General features: G+C 36.4%; 1 protein-coding gene and 1 long non-coding RNA gene across 2 annotated transcripts in view; one reads left to right on the top strand and one right to left on the bottom strand.

Annotated features, from left to right (window-relative positions):
• Positions 1–22,947, top strand: part of LOC139134165 (E3 ubiquitin-protein ligase MIB1-like) — a 150,788-nt gene that overhangs the window by 100,057 nt on the left and 27,784 nt on the right.
• On the bottom strand, positions 800–21,604 carry LOC139132642 (uncharacterized). The gene is made up of 4 exons (XR_011552387.1): positions 21,170–21,604; positions 9,842–9,972; positions 8,447–8,484; positions 800–2,591 (listed from the first exon to the last, which is right to left on the bottom strand). It is a non-coding gene; the product is annotated as an uncharacterized lncRNA (long non-coding RNA).

The following is a 22,947-nucleotide window of genomic DNA, read 5'->3' as shown; positions in this document are numbered from 1 at the left end:
TTAATATTGCTATTTAAAAATGGAAATTGCTGTATGTTCTGTAAAATATCAGTACCAGTATATGTCAAGATGAGTCAGTGGTTTGTCAAGGAACCAGCAGAATGATAGGGTATGAAAGTAATGAATGGATGGAGAGAGAGAGAGAGAGAGAGAGAGAGAGAGAGAGAGAGAGAGAGAGAGAGAGAGAGATTGGTTGGTTAGCGACGACAAAATTATTTTCTTTGAGTGAAGACAGATGGAATTCATAGACAAGGATTGAAAAGAGGTGTGATGCTTTAGATCTGTATGTTTTTGTCTCTATGTCTGTGTGTCCATCTATCCAGTGGACGGACAGACAGGAATGGTGACATAGAGAATGCAAAAGTGAAGTTTTCAAAGAACAAGAGATTAAAAGCAGAAAAGAAAGGAATTTCAATTACAAAATAATTAGTTATGAATAGGAGAAGCGGAAAGGAATATGTTGAAGTATTTCAGTGAAAATGTCTGGCAATCAATTAATGCTGATGAAAGGATTCTACCCATCATTATTATCATACATGAATGCACAGTAATCCATTTACTATCTTGTCCCTCATAAATATCAGTCTCAGCCTTACCTTCCCGAGTTTCTCTCCATAAAATCCAATTCTGTTTTGGAGCTAGTTAGGAATTTAATTATCTGATAAATAGGGGAGATCATTGAGCAAATTATACCAGGTTTGTCACCTGAGCTTTAATTACTATGGCAACAAGAGAAGTCACAATGTATCTCGAGTTGACTTTAAATTTCACATTGTACCCAATTCAGGGAGCATCTCAACTAAACAAGCAGCGTTCTTTAACTATTTATTTCCATTCCAAGAGGAAAACACAAGTTCCTCAAGGTAAAATTCTCATTTTTGTGAAATGCAGACCATTGAATATGCACAAAGTAATAGAAATTCAATAATTGTTTTCAAATAAAATATAAGAGAGCCTAACCCTCAAGGTTCATGTTCAATATTTTAAATCACTATCTGATACCAGCAATGCCACTCTGATTCTCACAGATTTAACCATTTTCAAACTAGCTTAATTCAAAAATTTTGGAAAAGCTACAACAAAATCATGGCATTTATATCTTTGTATTTTGTGGAAATATTGGAAGTTTTTCAGGGTTGTTCTGTTAATTGTAAAGTCGTCATTCTCACTGATTAGAACATGTTCCTGTATTCAGTTATTTAATTTTAATGCATTCATGATTTGATGATATATTTTATTCATTTAGAAAATAAAGAACAGTCAGAATGCCATGGGCACATCCCTTGCCACCATTCAATAGAAAAGATGAAATCACAGCAGTCAGTGCAATCGCTGCTCCTGTGTAAGCATATACGTCAATAGACAATAACTTTCCTTGATTGTTGAACTCCTCACATTTTAGATCCTCAGATTATAATTGATTTCTAAGCAAAGCAGATGAGTTCGGTCACATTTTAAGAAATTTTATTTTCTTCTCATTATTTTGAGGGGAGCACATCGCCTAATTATACATAAATTGTTAATGTTGTTGACCATCCTAAGAATTGTGCTCACAAAATGACAATACATTGATAAAATTCAAAAATTGACAAAATTCAACATTGACAAAGTCAAAGACTGGATATGTTCAGCTCCTTTTTTTCCCCTTCACTTGTTGTCATGGTGATGACACAGGTCACTTAATGCATGTCAATCAAGTATTTAAACACTCCCATTAGCAGGTGAGCATTTAATAAAACTATTCAATGACAGAACATCTTACAATTATAGTGAAGGATTTGATATTATGCTATGATCAATCTCCCTGCTACAATACAGCTGGCCTGGATCATTATTTTTCTGAAAGTTTCACAGATCCAGTCGGCAGTCGTTATTTGCAAGTGAAATGGAATTTCAACAGTATGACAAAGAACAAGTCATGATATCATAGCCGTAAGCCACGTGTCCCAACTGATAATTGTAATTTGATTTTAGTCAATTGATGCCTTTTTCATGCTCAATCCTGATCACACCAGGTGTTAAATTCATGAAATTAATTTTAACACAGCAGTTTTACAACAATAACATTTTGCTCAAATTTACTGAACATCTAATTTGAAGTGCAACATCTATTTTTGAAGTGCACTATGCAAAAAAAATATGAGAGAAAGAACAAACTAGCCAAATACGTGCAATTTAGATGCAACAAATATAAATGGGAAGATACATCTGTTTAAATGTAAATAGAAAGAAAGTGATGATGCTGAGATGTAGAAGATAGCTGTAGTATAGCTAATGAGAAAGCCATTGAAATGAATGAATATAGTATGAGTAGCTATTATAAGTCTATTAAACTGACCTACCTCAGACTACAGACTACTCACGGTTTAAATTCAGAAAACTCTCCTGAACAGACAAACTACTCAGCCACTTTACCGCTGCATTGTGTCCAAGGGTTTGATATCAAGTGTAGACGCAGCCTTGAATCATTCTCAGTGTACTATGATGTTCAGTGGCTGACCTGGGATCCTGTCTGGATCGAGTCGCACACACCGTTAACATTCTACAGCCATCCATCTGTACTGCCGAGTCTTGACTGAAGGAGAGCTGACCTGCAAGTAGAAGTTTGGCAGTGTTGAGGAGCACGTTCCTCCTGTATGTGTGATGTCTGCCATCAGTCTCTGGTGAATACTTTCAGCGTTACATTGCAGTGCTGGCATCGTACACTGCACAGCAATAGTCCACACAAGCCATACCGTAATGAGCTACCTTCTATGGAGAGTTATTGCCCACTCTCCATATATATATGCACCACTCGTATTCTTGTCACTAGCTATCCTGAAACAAATGGGACTGAAACTGCTGTCTGCAGCGCAATTGATTTACACCGTGACTTTGAAAGGTCAAAGTTCGTTTGCACAGTGTTTAGGCAAGATGAAGACATATATCTCTGGATCAGTTTTTGATTGCGTGTCCTTCCATCCAAAGATATTGGTCTATCCCTGATACATGGAGAGGGATTTCCTGTGCCACTGTAAGACAGGAAATTCAGTGTTTAAGATGACAATTGATCTCAATTAGATTTATTCATTTAAACATACCAGGGTTGGTATAATTCATCTATAGCTGTGTTGATACCTATCCATAGCTTTGTCAAGTTACAACATGCTGTAAAAAATTACGAACAGTTTTTCATTTTTTTTATGAATTCTATATTTTATCCCTACGGCCAGAAGCATTGCAAGTGAGAATGTTGTTTGATGGGACGATGTTTGACTGATTGATTCAATATGTTGTAAAAAATTTTATCGTAAGAGTTTTTTCTCACTAGCATTTTGTGAACTAGTTCATGTGGTTTGTAATAAACATAACAAGTTGCCGAGTAGAAATCCCAGATACTTCATGGATACATGAATGGTATTCATCTAATATTGCAAGAGTATTGCATCCAGAAGGCTATTTCGGAAAATACTTTCACACAAGTTGAATTTACAGATAAAACACAAATATTATTACCAATATTTTTTTATAATATCAATGTGCTGAGGCATATTTTAAAATTCTAGATAAAAATTATTTTTTAAAAATAACAATTTTAACCTTTTCTGCTAAAAATCTTTCACGGGGCAGACTGGCAATATTATCGTGTGATTGCAAGGCAGCACAGACCAGGGAAGTGTATCATGATGGGTTGATACATATTGTGCGTTGTATAGACTGCAAGGAATACTTGATTGCAGACAGAAATGATGGTATTTCCATAATATCCGTAATGACTGAAACAAGGCCAGCACAGTCATTATTTAACAAGTCTGTTTCATTAACATTCACCTAGGCTGATCCGGCGTAATTGGAATTCCGGTAGCCTCTTGCTTTCTACACGGATAAATTGCAAAAACATTCATTAAGTCTTGATTCTAATTCTACGAAAGGTGTCTGGCGTTTCTAATAATATTATAAACAAGGTTAAGCATTTTTTCCCCGGGCCAACAAGATGAGCATCTCGATGCAAAGAAAACAAAACACTAAATGAGGTATAACTTTCAGGGTTCAATACTAGCTACAGATACAGACAGGAGAATTGGTCAGTCATTTCTTGCTTGGTATTTAAAATCTTTTAAAAATTACTCTTCTAACCTCTGAGCAGTCACCATCAATTATTCTTTTCACTTTTCTGAAGAATTCCGTGATAGAATGTCATTTACCCTGTCTTATAAATTTCACAGCTTGGAATCATAAGAAGGCGGTGACCATTGAGCTTTGGAAAATATCATCCAAAATTTTAGTCTGATTGTGGTCGGTCACAAGTTCTACAGCTATCGAGTTTTTAGGCCTGCCACTTTCAACTCTAGCATTGTCATGCTTTGGAATGATCCCATTGTTGTAAATAGTCTCCTTGGATTTTTGCATTCATACATAGGGGTGGAGCGGTAAGAAAGATGAAGAAAAGAAAATTGCAAGATAAATTTTAAAATCTTTTGTAGAAAAATGTTTTAAAATTTGTTCACTGTGATATAAAAGGCTGAAAAATATTGTGTATGATGGACTCTACTTTAATCCTTTGCGCGCCAAAGTCAATTTTTGTCGCCTTTATTAAATATACCCCAGTCAATTTTTTTCAGAATTCTGCCAAAATTTTGATAAAAAACTTGAGCCAATGATATGTGATGACCATTTTGTCCAAAATTATCAAAAATATAACAGAAAAATTCATAACAATTAGTAAAATGTTGCAGTAAAATTTTGGAGGGGAAAAAAAACCTGGCACTGAAAGGGTTAATCTTTTATAGTTTTATTATACACCTGCTCACATACAATAAGTAGAATCTCAAAATATCATGAAACTTTTCTTGAGCAAAGATTTATCTTGGTAAAGATAGTAAATAAAATAGAAGAATTATTTTTGGATGTTACGAGTGAATGTTAAACTTATTAAAATGCCAGCTGTATTGCAAGAAGAGATGAAGTGCAGCTAAAATGAGTACAGGTGGATAAGAGAACAGTGACTGGACCCAATGGGAATATCTAGCCAGAAGAATATAGATTTGTTTAATTAGACAGACAGAAATAGCCTAATCTAGTAGAGGTAGTCATTTATCAAATAGTTAAACGGTGCCACCATCTGGCTCAGAGTGACTTTTGTAGGGAATCACGCTTCACTCAATCTAAAGCATTGCTTCATCAATGTACATTTGAAATTTGGACAAAATTTGTCAAAAGAAAACCTGGCTGTCATCCATGAAAAGCCCACGCTAACAAAATGTAGCGACGATGATTTTAATTATCTCGTCTTTGTCTAAACTTCACCGCATGGAATTAATATTCGTAGCTTTTGGAATTAATTTTCGTAGTTGACCCTACTTGATTTTTCCAAAAATGCCGAGAAATTTTCAGGTTTTCACAAGTATTTTTGTTTTTTACCTAGCTCCGTTAGCTATGAATTTTGGTTTATATTCCAGTAGTTTGTTCTATCTGTGAAATACTGTTTCTTATTCTTTCAAAAATCATCTCCATGTGTCTTGTGTTTAACATATCAGTACAGCTTTGTACATTCGTAAATGTTGAGTGTTATTGTGTATCAATGTCTACGCTAGATTTCATTTGTCAGAAATAAAATTTTTTACACACCCTGTTTAGTTGAAAAGGTAAATACTTTGTATTTCAACAACTTTAGGAAGAAGAAAATAAAAACACTTTTCTGGAAGGAAAAATGAAAGGACAATGTTTTCAAAAATTACAGCTGTTGTCCATTTGACAAACAGCTTGCTAATATCTCTGTGTCTTGTTGTCACATCTGTTGGTCACTTTTTGTTGAAACTAATTTCTTAGTGCCAGTGGTATTTTCTCTTGTGCGTATTTTCTTGTCTTCCAGTTTCATTTCTTGTCATTTCATTTGTGCTGAGTTCATTATTTTTAGTAGAGTTGCCAATTCAAGATCATATTACACTCTGACTTTAAGTTTGCAGTCGGCAAATGATGATGATGTTGTCAATATTTTTGTTTGAAATTTGGCAAAGTCTGGTAATTTGGATGAACCAGATGACGATGTTGGTTCTCAAAGTTGTGTATGCCATGAGTGGAAATGCCGAAACAATGAACCAATGGGCATTACTGGTCTGACTTTGAACAATTTGTCAGAAATAAAAAGGGTATGGTGGTGTCCTGTGGTTCCTTTTATCAGATTGAAGAATGAGCAATATCCTTTGTCGCAATTTTGAAGCTTTCTTGGTCTGCAGACTATCCCCTGCACATTGAGTCATCAAATCATAATCAATTCATGTGATTTCAAAGAGTTTTGTTATGACACACATTTATTACTGTAGTTTTCAACTCAAAAAAATGTACCCCTCGTACTTTACCCCAAAATGCTGCCGATAACACTGGTTTACAAGTGCCATTTTACACAGCCATAAAACGTGAAGCAAACTATTCATGAACTATCTTTATAAAAAATTGAAAGCAACTTGCATTCTTGACATATGATTACCATGTACTGTTTAAGCTATCATTAAGTAAATTTTACAAAATGATTTTTCAAACAATTCAAATTTTATATCTTCTTCAGAAATATGACATACAATAATATTTCATACATAATGTTATGAATCCAACTATCAAATTATAGGTTATTGGTCTGCAAGTCAAATTATAAAGCACTCGAAACCTTTTTTTTAGATTTTAAGTATTATTTTTTGGTATTCATGTGAGATGGCAATTCTCTGTGTAATCCTACAGATATATTATGGCTAGCCACTTATTGAACATTTGCTGCACTGCAGATTATACCAAATCACACTAAAACTCTTCATGGAATTTCAGACATTTTATTATTTCAAATTTGGACTTGCTGTTCACAGTGACTGGCTACAGATATGTGCGTTGCGTTAATTGAATATTAATAGATTGTGAAGAATTAGAGTGGATTATTACGGCCATACAGCTTTATCAACCAATCTCAGTATATAAAGCTGATCTAGTGACATGCGGTAATTTCGTTATTCCAGCATATTACTATTATAACTTATCCAGTTTTCATTTCTCACAGTACTGGTGATCATGTCTCTTTTGAAATCCAAGAATACTTCCTAATTAATTTAAAACAACTTTATGGGAACATCCCTATTTCTTTGGTTAAAATATCAGAATTTGTTTTTAGTTGTGCATTTTCGGAATCACAAACTTGTGATTTTTTTGTAGTTTTAAGCTATGTGAACATTGGCAACATGCACAATGTAACGACACAAATGGTGATAATTTCACAAAGGTAATCATAAATCACCACTATCCAACGGCCGGTGTTCCTCCCAAAGTGACTGGAAATAGATCGATTCTTTAGAATGGGGTGACCTTTCAAGCCATACAGCCAAGTTAATTTTCCACTTTTAATGACAAACTGCTGCTATATTTAGCTTACTTGTGGCTTGATATAGCTCAGCGTCAGATTAAAAATAGTACAGTCAAGTCCTGTGCAAACACTGTAGTATGAGTCTATGATAAGAGTACGGTGTCTCTCCACACGACTTGCTGGGAAGCAGCCACTCAACCTATTTGATACCAGTTGTAGTTTTTGTCCTTTTTGAGGTTCTAACTTTGCTTTAGCTCAGTCATTCCCTGTACAAGAACATTTTCTAAAAGAGATTATCTGCAATGAAGGCTAGTAGTGCTATAGGCAATGCATTTCCAAAGACATTTGAGGTACAGTGGTTTTTTTTGTGTTAAGAATTCTCTAAACTATTACAAAACCTCCTGTTGAGCACGAGTTTATTCATTTAATGTGTGTTTTGCACTTTGTGTTTCTGAATTGTACAAAAATGTACTGTTACAGTAATATCGTTTTCTGGAAATGAAACATCAATTGATATAATGATATACCTAGTTTTGTGTACATCGATATATTTTGTGTCGTTGAAGTTTGAAATAGCTGCATAGATACTAGGATGTGATATTTCATTCAGTTTGAGGTCTGTTGAATCCACATACTGTCAGTTACACCGCCAAAATCCACATACTGTCAGTTACACCGCCAATTCCTCGCATCTTTGAGACAGTCTCGGAATAGAAAATCCTTCATGAAAATTTCATTTCATTTTATAAATTCAGTGATAATAAAATAACATAGGTAGAACGAGTTGCGTCAGAGAGAAATGCAGAAAATGATTTTGCCATTTTGAGATCAGTTTTATTTGCAACACAGACTTTGTGGTCAAAATGAGTGGGCGGTGGTAAATTACAATGCTTGGGTTTGATGTCGTCAGTATTGTGGATTTCACTGATAGCTAGGACAAAAAACCTTTCCCTGACATTTTCTAATACATCTTCAAACACTCCATCATGTTTTTTTCTTCTTTCACGCCGACTAATCAAGTCTTTTATGTGTATTGAGGGACATGGAAAGATAAAATTCTAAAAAAGGAACAAGTATCATGAAAATCATAGCATATAAATCCATCTGGGAAAGTCAACTCACCTCATGTGGAATGTTTTCCGTGTGGTTGCGTATGGTATCTGGAATATGAAGACAAAAAGACGAAACAGATAAACTTGAAGTTGAACTTGCTGATAGTGTAAAACCAGCTAAATGAATGAATGTAGGTATGAATGGATGTACATACATGTGTACCAATGTATGTTCAACCGATCCAACTCACTACCTGATCAACATAGACTATACCACTAGCAAAGTAGGGGTGATAGCGTATTGCATCATTAGCCTAATTTTCCTCTGCTTAGTCAGTTTCTGTTTGTCATGACTGTTTCACTTCTTAAATCAAAATCTTTTTTTCTAAATTTAAAATAAAATAACTTCAAACGACAACGAGTGCATTTGTGCCATATTATTTTGCACAGTGGTAGTGACCATAGATTGTTAATGCTATTTTGATAAACTTTAACATTACCAGTTTGCATTTTCAGTAATGTAGCTATATGAACAGAGATCTAGCAATTTCTTCAGTAAAATCTCAAATGTGACGGATTCATTGTAATTCAAAAACCTTTGCTTACTAGAGCACATCAAAGTAGGAAATATTACAGGTAAACTAAATAAATGCACGTTGCTTTCCAGAAAGTTCTCCCAAAGATAAGCATGACACTCAGTACAAAGTGAAAAGCTGATGAAAACAGAATTGTACAAAAATTTCAGTTAGAGGAAAAGTTTTACACAGAAGTAGAAATTGTACTAGTTTAGACCATCAATGCATATAAGAAAGTGATTTGCCCAAAGTTTTCTGTAAGGTCCAAATAAACTTGTAGTATCTTGGTTTGATCAGATATAGGACTTACAAAATGATGGAAATGTCACAAATATGTGATTTTTGTGTCACATGTCATTGAGCAAAAGGTTAGTATGACACAAGTGGCATTCACACTGTTGAAAAATGTGTCCGTGAATTTATTCAATGTGATCAGAAGTGTTAAAGTAACGCAGCCAGCAAGTGACATATTGACAAAGAATGGCCTACTTTTAGAGTTCAACTATTCAAGATCAAGAGATAATGAAGCACTTGTAGAAGGGTGTAAGTTCATTCTTGTGATCTGACTTTGATAATACATGCCATAAATCCTTCCAATATCTTTCCCAGGTAAAGTTCTGTATCAGCGTTTTCAAGATTCTGTGCAATTTTTGGTCTGTAAACATCATCAGGCTTTGCAAACATACAAAGCAATTCAAAATCTACAGTATCAAGGGTTTTATCATGAAGACAGGTTAGTCATAACACTGTTATAATCTTTAAGAATGACAGGGTATTTCAGAATTAAAAGATAAAAAATATGACCTGTGCAGGAAAACTATGAACGTCTGATAAAACTACTGAAAAACTTCCATTAATAAAATGAAAAAATTCTAAAAATTTTATCTTACCTATGAATGGGAAAGCTTTAGGCAATTCCTGTGAATCTGTCAAATCAGGACCATCAACGGCAGTCGTCATAAATGGCAGAGAATCCTCTCCAGCAGTCTTACAACTCTTGAAAAGGCTGCCTCTTAATATCCTGTAATTTATAGAAAGAGAATGTTGTTCTGTTTACACGTGATTCTAACGCTATTGACCATTCCAGGATGTTTTGGAAATGATCGGAAATGCTAGTTTCCATGTTTACAATTTTCCTTGGAGATGTGGATTGATTTAGATGCTCCAATCAAAACCTGCCTTCCTGTTCATAACAATGATTTCCCACGCTTCAGCAATCGCAAGTTCAATAGTCACATAATTTTAATATTCCAAAACACCTTTAAACATATCTTTATCACAACCGTATGTTTTTCTCCTTTCTTGGGTAATGGCTGATTGTACAACCATTGTACCATCATAGAATATTTACATCACAAAATAGCACTGAAATTCATCACAGAAATTTAACACAGACAATCATACAAATCTTTCATTTTTGATTTGATTTTCATATTTGATCAACTTGCTTCAATTAAGAGGATATCATATTTTTGTTTAATACTCTACATGAGTAGAAAGTAGGAATTTTGAACTTGTAAATTCTAATTTAAGTGCGAGATTTATTGAAAAGATACACTAGTCAGCGGTCAACAAAATATAATAATGAAGATATGAACAATTAAAATAAATCACCATTATCAGAAATATCTCTCATAAATGAAAATCAAAGTCTTCAGTGATATAAAATTAATCAAAGAAATTATAATCAAAGTTAGGTCAAGTTTGTACAAGTTACATTACAGTTACGAATCAGAATTTTAATAAGTTCTGAAATTAGTCTTTGTAGGATTACAGATTTTAAAACAAATCTCAAATATTTTTCCATCCAAATTAGTTGTAAATTTTTTAATGAACAAATTTCTGTATCAAAATGAACAATTTTTAAAAATAAAAATTAGTATGGAAATAATATTCATTGGCTTGAATTAAAAAAAGCATATATGTATAAGCAATCGTGTAACTCAAATTCCTCAAGGACTGTATCTGAAGAATGTATGAAGAATGTATTATAGGTGGTCTAGTTACAATTGGCAAACTCACACGACACATTCTATGGATATGTGAATTGGATTTCTAGATACATTACCTGCAGTCTTTTCATAGTTTTTGACAATCACTGACACTTCTATCCTTTAGGATATCAAAAAAATTCTGATCTTAGAAGGCATCATACACATAAAAATGCGTATAGTCTCAGAAGACGTTTGTCATCAATACTTTCACAAACAGACAATTTACAAATGATAGGTATTTTCTTCTATTGTTGAACAGAAAATAAGATGATTCAGAGCAGAAAGCAGACAGAATAACTATAATCTGTACATTACTCATGTCACATTTTCACAACTGAGCAAAAATTGTTTCAAATTATTGGAACTGCCATTTAATGTCTTGTAGGTGTCTCTGACAAAATGCCTTTCACATTTCAAAGATTTTATAGGACTAAATTTCGATACATTGAGATCTGTCCAGCAGAAAATTCCCTATCTCTTATGGGTATCATATGTTAACTCATTCATTATAGTCTGACTACAAATTGAACAATACTTGTAATTACAAACTCGTTTCCCACAGTTGCCCCAACAATGAGACTTCACATATCAGTGAATAATGTGCAGTAATAAATTTCCATCGTGTTCAGTACATTTCTTAATACTTTCTGACGTACAAGTGTATATTTGATCTTCCGTTTGATGTAGTTCAGTTTCTCCTGTGACTTCTAAAAGTCTATTAATAGAGCAGCAGAGTCACGCTCTCACATACCCATGCAAATATTAAGTGGATCTTGATCATTCACAGACCATAATCACCGACAAAAGCCATCTATTCAGGTTAATGATAATGACATGAGTTCATTTCTAGCTCTAACATCTCATAAATTTAGGGCCTAAATTCATCTAAAATGGGAAATTATTGATTTTCATATTCATAATTCATAAATATACATATTCATAGTACCTGTCAGCCTTTCTTCCTGCAGTTTTGCTTTCACTAAGATATCGTCACTCTGTTAAAGATGGAGGACAATCTGTCAATTTTTAAACATGTTTATATTTCAAGCAGATGTGCCATAAATAATTACCTCATTGCAATGCTTGTATTGTAATTCCTTGGTTTTATCATCAAAAAATAAGGTTTTTTATTTTAATGCTTTATAATTTTATATCCTTACTTTTACAAGTAATCAGTTCATTTTGTTCAAAACTTGCTTTGTGTCATAATTCAATTGTGATTTCATCATCACCTATGTGTAGATCATATCTTATACAACATTGTGTACATTCGATGTTAAGGATATCTTTAGAAATGATTTCACTGTGTGTCCAACATATAGACATGAACACTGCAATCTGATTATATCCCCGGACTGTTTTTTAAACCATGGGGAGTGTTGCTTTTGTTGCACAAATGTCAATTCTGAAAAGCGTCGCGCGCAGAAGTGGCAAAATTATTCCAAATACAACCTTACAGTGATTTTAGCAAATTGATATTGTAGTGACTTTGACTCCACTAGCTGAATTGTTTTATTTTTTTAGCCAACCTCATACTGCTCCTTTCTCCGATATCATGTACCCAGCTATCATCTACTCAGTGTCCTATGCTAATATCCAGTATAAACCAACCACAGTAATTATTTAGAGTTAACCATGAGATAAAAACTCTCTCCAGTTTCATTATAGATATGGACTTTGAGTCCATCGTCTAATGGAACTGCATAATGAGGGAATAAATGTGGCTAGTTTTGTCAGTGGCAGGTTTTGAGGAAAACTTGATCTTTTAGGTGAAGTACTTATTCTTCATTGTCAAAGACAAACTATGAACAGAACTCTGGGATCGCACATATCTGTCTTAACAGATATAACATCTGTAAAAAGTGATCCTCGTTTTGGCATTGGTTGAGAAATTGAAGGTCAGTGATGAATGTTGTAATGTTCATCATTGGAAAAATTGATGAAGACTTTTTCAGGGAATTAACGTCTCAGCAATGATGTTATTAATGAGAATGTGATGTGATGTAGGAAATACAGAAGTGGATTAGTTTGGTGTTTAAGACAAAAGTCAGTGTTGATAGTGGTGGTAGCAGTGATGATATGGGTGTGACTGATGGTGTAGGCACTTGACAGATAGATTTATGTGATTTATACAGACATCTGTGGAAACTGCAAAGTCTGTGTGGTGGACCATGTCTGAATAGACAACTGACAAGTTCCATACATTATGATAGTATGGCTTCCTGATAAAACCTGATGTAGAAATGCTTGCATGTTGGGAACTGTTGCTCTTGTATGACTGGTAGGGTAATTTGTACATGATGGGTAGGGTAACTAGTACATGTGTATGATGGGAAAGGTAACTAGCGCATGTGTACGATGGGTTGCGTAACTAACACGTGTATGATTGGTAGGGTAACTAGGACATGTGTATGTTGGGTAAGGTAACTAGTACATGATGGGTAGGGTGACTAGTACATGTGTATGATTGGTAGCGTGACTAGTACATGATGGGTAGGGTAACTAATAATGTGTGTGATGGGAAGGGTAACTAGTTCATGTGTATAATGGGAAGGGTAACTAACGCATGTGTATGATGAGGAGGAAACTAGTACATGTGTATGATTCGTAGGGTAACTGGTACATGTGTCTGATGGGTGGATAAATAGTATACCGTAGTACACAACATTGGTGTGTGTCAATGTTACACTGGTGGCAGTGGTGGGATATTGGTTTGGATAATAGTACAGTCAGTAGGTTTAGGGTTGGTTTGCTTGGTCCAGGCATGAGTAATTTGGGTGATTGTACTTTTAGTGTGTTATTAGTGTTATAAGTATTAGTGTATGTTATGGTGTAGGCAATTCAGAGGTGTGAGCTTGTGAGGTTGATTGTGTTTGCAGTGGTTAGGATGGTCGATGGTGTGAGCAGTGGTAAGGTTGGTTGATTGTGTGAGCAGTGGTTAGGTTGGTTGATAATGTGAGCAGTGGTTAGGTTGGTTGATGGTGTGAGCAGTGGTTAGGTTGGTTGATGGTGTGAGCAGTGGTTAGGTTGGTTGATAATGTGAGCAGTGGTTTGGTTGGTTGATGATGTGAGCAGTGGTTAGGTTGGTTGATGGTGTGAGCAGTGGTTAGGTTGGTTGATTGTGTGAGCAGTGGTTAGGTTGGTTGATGGTGTGAGCAGTGGTTAGGTTGGTTGATGGTGTGAGCAGTGGTTTGGTTGGTTGATGGTGTGAGCAGTGGTTAGGTTGGTTGATTGTGTGAGCAGTGGTTAGGTTGGTTGATGGTGTGAGCAGTGGTTAGGTTGGTTGATGGTGTGAGCAGTGGTAAGGTTGGTTGATTGTGTGAGCAGTGGTTAGGTTGGTTGATAATGTGAGCAGTGGTTTGGTCTGTTGATGGTGTGAACAGTGGTTAGGTTGGTTGATGGTGTGAGCAGTGGTTAGGTTGGTTGATTGTGTGAGCAGTGGTTAGGTTGGTTGATAATGTGAGCAGTGGTTGGTCGGTTGATGGTGTGAGCAGTGGTTAGGTTGGTTGATGAAGTGAGCAGTGGTAAGGTTGGTTGATAATGTGAGCAGTGGTTTGGTTGGTTGATGGTGTGAGCAGTGGTTAGGTTGGTTGATGGTGTGAGCAGTGGTTAGGTTGGTTGATGGTGTGAGCAGTGGTTAGGTTGGTTGATTGTGTGAGCAGTGGTTAGGTTGGTTGATGAAGTGAGCAGTGGTAAGGTTGGTTGATAATGTGAGCAGTGGTTAGGTTGGTTGATGGTGTGAGCAGTGGTTAGGTTGGTTGATGGTGTGAGCAGTGGTTAGGTTGGTTGATGGTGTGAGCAGTGGTTAGGTTGGTTGATGGTGAGAGCAGTGGTTAGGTTGGTTGATGGTGTGAGCAGTGGTTTGGTTGGTTGATGGTGTGAGCAGTGGTTAGGTTGGTTGATGGTGTGAGCAGTGGTTAGGTTGGTTGATTGTGTGAGCAGTGGTTATGTTGGTTGATGGTGAGAGCAGTGGTTAGGTTGGTTGATGGTAAGAGCAGTGGTTATGTTGGTTGATTGTGTGAGCAGTGGTTAGGTTGGTTGATAATGTGAGCAGTGGTTTGGTTGGTTGATGGTGTGAGCAGTGGTTAGGTTGGTTGATGGTGTGAGCAGTGGTTAGGTTGGTTGATGGTGTGAGCAGTGGTTAGGTTGGTTGATGGTGTGAGCAGTGGTTAGGTTGGTTGATGGTGAGAGCAGTGGTTAGGTTGGTTGATTGTGTGAGCAGTGGTTAGGTTGGTTGATGGTGAGAGCAGTGGTTAGGTTGGTTGATGGTGTGAGCAGTGGTTAGGTTGGTTGATTGTGTGAGCAGTGGTTATGTTCGTTGATGGTGAGAGCAGTGGTTAGGTTGGTTGATGGTAAGAGCAGTGGTTATGTTGGTTGATTGTGTGAGCAGTGGTTAGGTTGGTTGATAATGTGAGCAGTGGTTTGGTTGGTTGATGGTGTGTGAGCAGTGGTTAGGTTGGTTGATGGTGTGAGCATTGGTTAAGGTTGGCTGATGGTGAGAGCAGTGGTTAGGTTGGTTGATTGTGTGAACAGTGGTTAGTTTGTTGATGGTGAGAGCAGTGCTTAGGTTGGTTGATTGTGTGAGCAGTGGTTAGGTTGGTTGATGGTGTGAGCAGTGGTTAGGTTGGTTGATTGTGTGAGCAGTGGTTAGGTTGGTTGATGGTGTGAGCAGTGGTTTGGTTGGTTGATGGTGTGAGCAGTGGTTAGGTTGGTTGATGGTGTGAGCAGTGGTTAGGTTGGTTGATGGTGTGAGCAGTGGTTAGGTTGGTTGATAATGTGAGCAGTGGTTTGGTTGGTTGATGGTGTGAGCAGTGGTTAGGTTGGTTGATGGTGTGAACAGGTTGATGGTGAGAGCAGTGGTTATGTTGGTTGATTGTGTGAGCAGTGGTTAGGTTGGTTGATAGTGTGAGCAGTGGTTAGGTCGGTTGATGGTGTGAGCAGTGGTTTGGTTGGTTGATGGTGTGAGCAGTGGTTAGGTTGGTTGATGAAGTGAGCAGTGGTTAGGTTGGTTGATGGTGTGAGCAATGGTTAGGTTGATTGATGATTTTGGCAGTGGTTAGGTTGGTTGATAATGGCATTAAAATTTTAGCAGTGCCTGATAGGTGTACTTGACTGTGTAACAAAGTGCATTGGCTGGGGTGAAAGCAATACTGAAATAATTTTAATAGAGGTTTGAAACAAAGTAGAAGCATCTGAATTAAAAGACATAAGATTATTCAAAGTTTTTACAGCCTGGAATGGTTGAAGTCAGCCTCATTTTTGACTAGGTAGTATACACATGGGTCACTGGGTTGAAGGTTGAGGTTCACAACATCACAGGTTAACCATTGTACAAAGTGAGCCCAATATTATGAAGCAACATGATATTTCTACAACAGGAATTGTCATGAAGGGGGATTTCGGGTGAATCAAGGTTAGATTAACAGGATCGGTTTGTACAAAATTATATTTCTCTATGGAACTTCAATATAAGTCAGTGACTTATGACAAATGATATCATTTTCAACCCGTATTCCCTATGTGACCAATCCTATCAAATTCAACCAATATCTGTCCCAATGTAACCGAGATCACTGCACTATCACGTACTGTATGTAGGGTCCCTCTCTCCTTGCCCCATCTCAAAGTTGTCACCATGACAACATGAAATCATCATTAAAAATTGCATTTTTAAGCTGCTGCTCAGGAAAATAAGAGATTAGTTCGTTAATAAAAGATACAATTGATGAACCTCACTGGGCAGGAATTAACCACACAATTAATTCATTTTCAACATAATTGAGGACGCTACAACTATCATCATTTGAATATTTCCTAATCAAAACCTTGTGAAATGTTTTTAATTACATATTCATTCCAGTCTGTTTTTCAGTTGGAATAGTTTTTTTGAGGTACAGGAAAAATATCCAGCTTTGTAATGAATTTCTCATGAACCATCGAGGAAAGGAGTTGCGACATCTGACACAGTTCATATCTCAAATATCTCTTGCTTTATTTCACATGCAAAGAAACTTGAGACAAGAATTTTTTGTCCGTGAAAGGAAAGAAAGATCCAGATTGCATCATTGACATTTATGTTGGGAAATGGACTTTCCCTAAATCCCGGATAATTTATAAATATTTGATGCAAATGACTGCGTCAGCCTTGAACAGCTTGAAACAATGAAATGCATTCTCAATACATGCAATAAGGGAGATGTATTATGCATGTATATGGAAATTCTAGACGATGAAACTTGTAGGTCGTAGAAGCTAGAGTCATTAAGCTGCTTGTGTTCACTGTATTCAAACAAACTAGTAACTATTCTTCAAAATGGAAAGTGTTTTAATCTTCATCAAGATTCATGCAAGCCTCAATATCAAAGAAATTGAAAACATTTGGAAATAATCGTATTTCTTAATGAAACTGTGTCTTCCAAGCCCTGTTCTTTGTAGATTCAACCATACTAATGGTAAAACAATAGGACTGTACCAAGTTATGTTTGGAAAGGGAGCCAGGATGAAATATTTTATCTGGTTTTTCATACACAAGCTTACTACAAGAATTGCAGGCAGAAGGTACATTCCAAGCTATTCTGTACCAAAGACCATTTTGAAAGGAGCTGACAAGTACAGCTCCTGTGACCTTACACGACCTGTGACCCTTTGATAGCATGTGACCTCACATTTGACTTCAGATCCAGATTGATGGATCATTCTGTGACCAAGATTGACACTTGGAGCTCCACCTCACTCTTGTACCCCCTTTAAACTTTTCGTGGCATTTCACCCACTGAGTCTTTATATAAATGGCATTTTGAAGAAAAATTTGGTAGAAAATGCCAGCGACTCCATTGTAAGCTTTACAGACTAGCAGAAAGCTGAACTTCATAAAAGAATTGCCGTTGAAATTAAATTCAAAGTCGTGGAAAATAATCACCATTTGAATCATTTTGTGGTGAATCATAATGATAATGAATCATTGAGAGGTGAGTCTCTGAACGAGAATGGGACACAGAAATTATTCATGGAAACAGTACGATGTTTTATACCTGACAGTGGGCAAACATTTCTTCTCCAAATTTTATTCAAAGTTTTTCAAGTCAATTATGTAATATGACAAATATCAGATCATGTTCAATTTCTTTTTGGATCTTCACAAAGTGTCAGAAATATACAAGCAGAGGATTTTTTGCAAGGTATTCTTTCATGAAGCCATCGAGTTCAAATGATGAAGAACATTTCATATGTTGCTCCAACTGAAGCACCAAGGACTACAAGTTATTCTAAATTCTCACAGCTTACACAGTGTAGGAACTGTATAAGTCAGGATGGCATTTCATGTAATAATGTAGAATTTCAATTGTCGGTACCATTTGTACCATACAGTTTGTATGGAGAGATGGTGAACATTTTAATTCAAGATGGCTGCCTTCCAAAAATTCAGGCCATTCTAGCATTCCACACTGTTCTAAAATGTGGCTGATTATTTCCCAACAGTGATGTAATCTCTGTAAACAGCTTCTGTTTGTCATATCACGATAACATTATTTAAAATTTTCTACTGACAAAAAGTCCCGACTGATTCTCAGAAGAGCAAGTTTTAAATTTGGAACATTTCAATGCTGTGAGTAATACTGACCCCGTACTCTGGGGTCAAACGTACAAAGTCTCAAGAATTTGACCACTCTTGATTTCAAGATGGCTTCCCAACTGAACAAGCAAATCATTGAGGATTTTGTGTGTTCAGAGAAAGAGCCTTTTTTTTAACTCTGCAATGCTTCAACCATGACACGGTAAAGATAGCTTTACAGTACAAGCAGTGTCTAAACATCAATTTGAAGAAAGTACAGCACAATTGTTTCCTATCTTTCAAAATCCACATTCCATCAGACACTTTCAGATGGATCAAACGAATATTTAACTTTATATTTCCTGACTTATCAAACACAACATGTTTTGGACTCTCGGAGTTAGAGCCTGAAAACATGGTTCTTGATTTGATTCATAGCATGCACACACACACGCACATACACACACAGAGTTTTATATTAGTGAAACAATGAATTCTTGCGGTCTATTCACTTTGGGATGGCTTGACTATTCACTGTGGGGATGGCTAGATTTAACTCTTACATAACCTATTACGTACACCTTGAACATAGAATTTATCACAATACACTCATCATACCAATAGAACCACAGACATATTTCAATTCATGCTGACAATTATGGTCAAATCTACTTCATTGTTGCTTGCTTTCAATGTTTTTAACATTGATGTATATAACTCTCGGTGGGAATAAATTGTATCCAAATGCTGAGAATTTACATCTAACGTGAGCTACTTAGTAATCAGAGGTCTCTGTTAAACAGCTTATTAATTTTCAAAATTAATTTCCACCATGTGGTTTAGAATTAAGCGCTGACAATTGCCAGTCATGTTACAATTTACGACTTTTTCATTGAGAGAATTGTGAGGCCAATGGAACACACAGGCTGGGAAGACATTGGATGAGAATCAACACTGTGGCTTTTGTACATTCCCTTCAGTAAAATCTGTAATCCGTAAAAAAACCTGATGCACTCTGATTATAAATACTCTGTTGTACTTACTCTGGTAAACCCTTTGGAAGAGAAGAATGGAAAGTCCTTTTTCCGACATTGACAAGCCGGATACATTGTGCCGGAATATGGAAGTGACTACGCTTGTCCTCCACCTAATATGAGATGGCTTGGACAGCTGGAGTGGCATATTTCACATACCAGTCTTGAGGTTATGTGATGTAGAATGCTATGTATGGGCAAAATTAACTGATAAGATATGTCATTTTCCACAGACCAATGGACACACAGCTGAAATCCTTGAGTTAATAAGTAGGGAAAAACTGGGAAAAAATTTGGGAAATTTTGTCACCCCAAGTAGGACTGGTGGAGAATGTGTGACACAGAAATTATGAGGCACCGGAACTATGCGGTAAACCACAGCAAGTTTGTGAAGGTCAACTTACTGTTCAGGAATTGATAGATTTCAATTTCACGACAAGATTCTGTTCCTGATCACAGAAAATTGGTAAAAATTTAAAAAATCAGACCAGGTGATACAAGACTATATATTTTTGAACCACTTTCTTCAGTCAGTTTGATTTCAAAAATGTAACTTTTGTGACTTGATCAGCTCAGGCTATCTTGCCCCTAATGGAAGATCATCTTGTGTATGCTTCTTTAAACTACTAGTAATGTAAGTACATGTCAGACAGATATGCCATAGTTATTATCACGTTACAAACTCTAATGATCCTTACAGAAGGAAACTGGCCTCAAGTCCATGGCCCCATTTTTTGAACCGTACATTTCAATATGACTGCCACTGCTATAAACTGTAATTTAACCTTGGAAAGGGAGATCCCAGCACACTTGGTATATTCACAATATTTTTTTAGTCAAAAACTATTCTAAATGAATAAGCAATGTCGTATCTCCTACAGGCAATAGTGAAAATCTAGAAATTCGATTCTGGCTAGGACTATCTTATTCTCTACAAAGCATTAGCATTTCACTTGCAAATGGAAGCTTACACTTCTCAGAATATGCAAGCTTACATAATATACGTGTATAATTAAGTGAAGATCACCGACTACAGTGTATCTTTACATTTCCTTTGCATTTTACAGTTCAGGCTGCTTTGTTAAATCTTTTTAAAAAATTGACATCATCAAGTAGTAGCTGTCTGTGTTTCAGTTGGCCTGTGGTTATGGCGTCCATGATTATACCACTATTGCTAATGGGTAACCTGTCACTGACATGAAAGTAAAAAGTCATTCCGCTCATGAGTATTTGGTCGTCTATTTTTACAAGATGTAAGGATATACACAAGTGATATAACAATGAATCAGCGTTGAGATAAATATCATAAATACTTTAGAAACACCCAGCAAAGTCTGCAGTCTTTCCAGTTGGACTTTTTTCATTTAAGACACATTGGTTCATTTGTAAAACCTGTCATGTCAGGATTAAAAATTATCTTGATATATCTTTTTTGAATAATTCATTGGAGATCCCCTTGCGTTGAATTATAATGATGGAAGAAAGATGCCCTGCATTTAAAGTGTTTGAAGTCTATGAAACCGGCGATGGAATATAGACTGAGAATGAAACAGCTGACGTGATCTCCTGTTAGAGGGGGCCAGCTTACATGCAAAATACTGCAACAAAAGGAAATGAATGAATGAAGGGTATACTTACCGCTAATCCAGCGAGGCACATGGCTGAGTGTGTCATCTGTCTAGCCGTGTGAGGAAGGGAGAAATAAAGCAAAAGGGAAAGTGACTTGATGGTAGGGTGTAAGTTAAATAAAAGAATGCAGCTGAGTGTTAACAGAACTGCAGGAAAAAAAAAATCATGTGCCGTGGAGTTGGGAATGTTTAGGAATAAGGTAGATATGTTAGGTGTTGTGAACACGAAGTGATAAATGAAGCTGAGCTGTACTGGATAGTGTTTGAAATACTGAGTGAAGGTATGTCGGATGAAAGTAACATGCCAGCAGCTCGTCCACACCAGCTGATCATCCCGAAAAAGGGCAGGCTGGAAGTCTGTTAAAATTCCAGGCATAGTTGGTATTCAGGGCATGTACGTCACTAGTCCAGACCCCTAGGTTTACACTGGTCGGGTTGCAAATGTCTTCTGAAGGGAAAAAGAATCGGGCAGAAATGGATATGGATGGCCTGGAATAGTATAAGGTGCATTTGCCGTAAACCACAAACCAAGCATGTATAAACCAGAGTTGTGAAACCAGCTCTGAAGCTTAGACCGGAAATATTGCATTTGAAAGACACTCTAAAATTTAATGATATATAGCACAGATGGTATCAGTATTTGAACCACATATGTTGGCCTCAGCATTTCATTAACTGCTGCCGTGAGATTCCATTTTTGTGTTTGGACAACACAGAAGTACCAATATTCTACATGCTTTGGTATGACCTTATTGTGTGGAGGGCTGTGGGTGATTCCATTCCAGAGAAAAAGGTTGGGGAAATGGTGCTTGTCAGATTGTTAAAATTTAAAATAAGATGGGATCTGATTTATGTGCCTGGGATGCTATAAAAAAAGGAAACAGAGGGATAAAAAGCAAGAATGGAGTATTTGGTTTGTGAAATATGACTTATGATGACAGCAGACTATCCTGCACAGAATAACAATTCAAAGAATGCCGACAGTAAATTCCAGCCAACCCCCAGTTGACACCAACTGATTAGAGTCTCGCATGCATACACAGAAACTAAAATCTCCTTCTAGGTTCCCAAAAATGCAAAATGTCATAGTATAGTTGATGCAGCGTTTTGAAAAGAAACCTGCCTGGTAGGGTTTAGGGTGATGAGCAACGCGACACTGCACTCGCACTAACACAAACCCAAACTGTGATTTCAATAATACAGACCAGTCAGCCAGTAAGCAAATGAATTTGACCTTCTTAATTAAACATTATTTCATTCTTACTTACTTGTTGTCAAGCTGTAAGAGGCATTTAAACTATGCATGAGCACCAGCCATCCATTCTGTACACCTCTATTGGGTTTTTCACCATATTTAGACAGAGCACAGTATAAATAGGACATACAGAGTGTTTGCCAATGACACACTAGCTGCCATTCATTAGACACAAAAATAGCAGCTAAGGTGTGCTAAAAATAGATATTTCCATAGAGGGATTCTGCTTTGCCTTCTCTAATGAGCTGACATTTCTATGATTGGTTGCTATTTATAGACTTGCACTCCTATTGTCCACCTTCTTTTCATGTCGGTAATAAGTACTATTTTACATAAGGATCGGAAAGAACCATTATCCAATAGAGGACAATGCAGCTGTGTAAAGTGTTCTCTTATATTTAATCACGCAATAAACTGTGGTAAGATGGAGTACTGCACACTTCGAAGGGAGCAGTTTTGAATTGAAACCTCCCTATAGAATGATGGTACAGCCCTATGTAGAGCTGAATGAAAATTCAGCGATGAATGATATT

Source organism: Ptychodera flava, chromosome 5 (genome assembly GCF_041260155.1).
Source record: "Ptychodera flava strain L36383 chromosome 5, AS_Pfla_20210202, whole genome shotgun sequence".
NCBI lineage: Eukaryota > Metazoa > Hemichordata > Enteropneusta > Ptychoderidae > Ptychodera > Ptychodera flava.
Note: the sequence above shows the minus strand (reverse complement) of the source record. Positions and strands in the feature narration are given on the sequence as shown.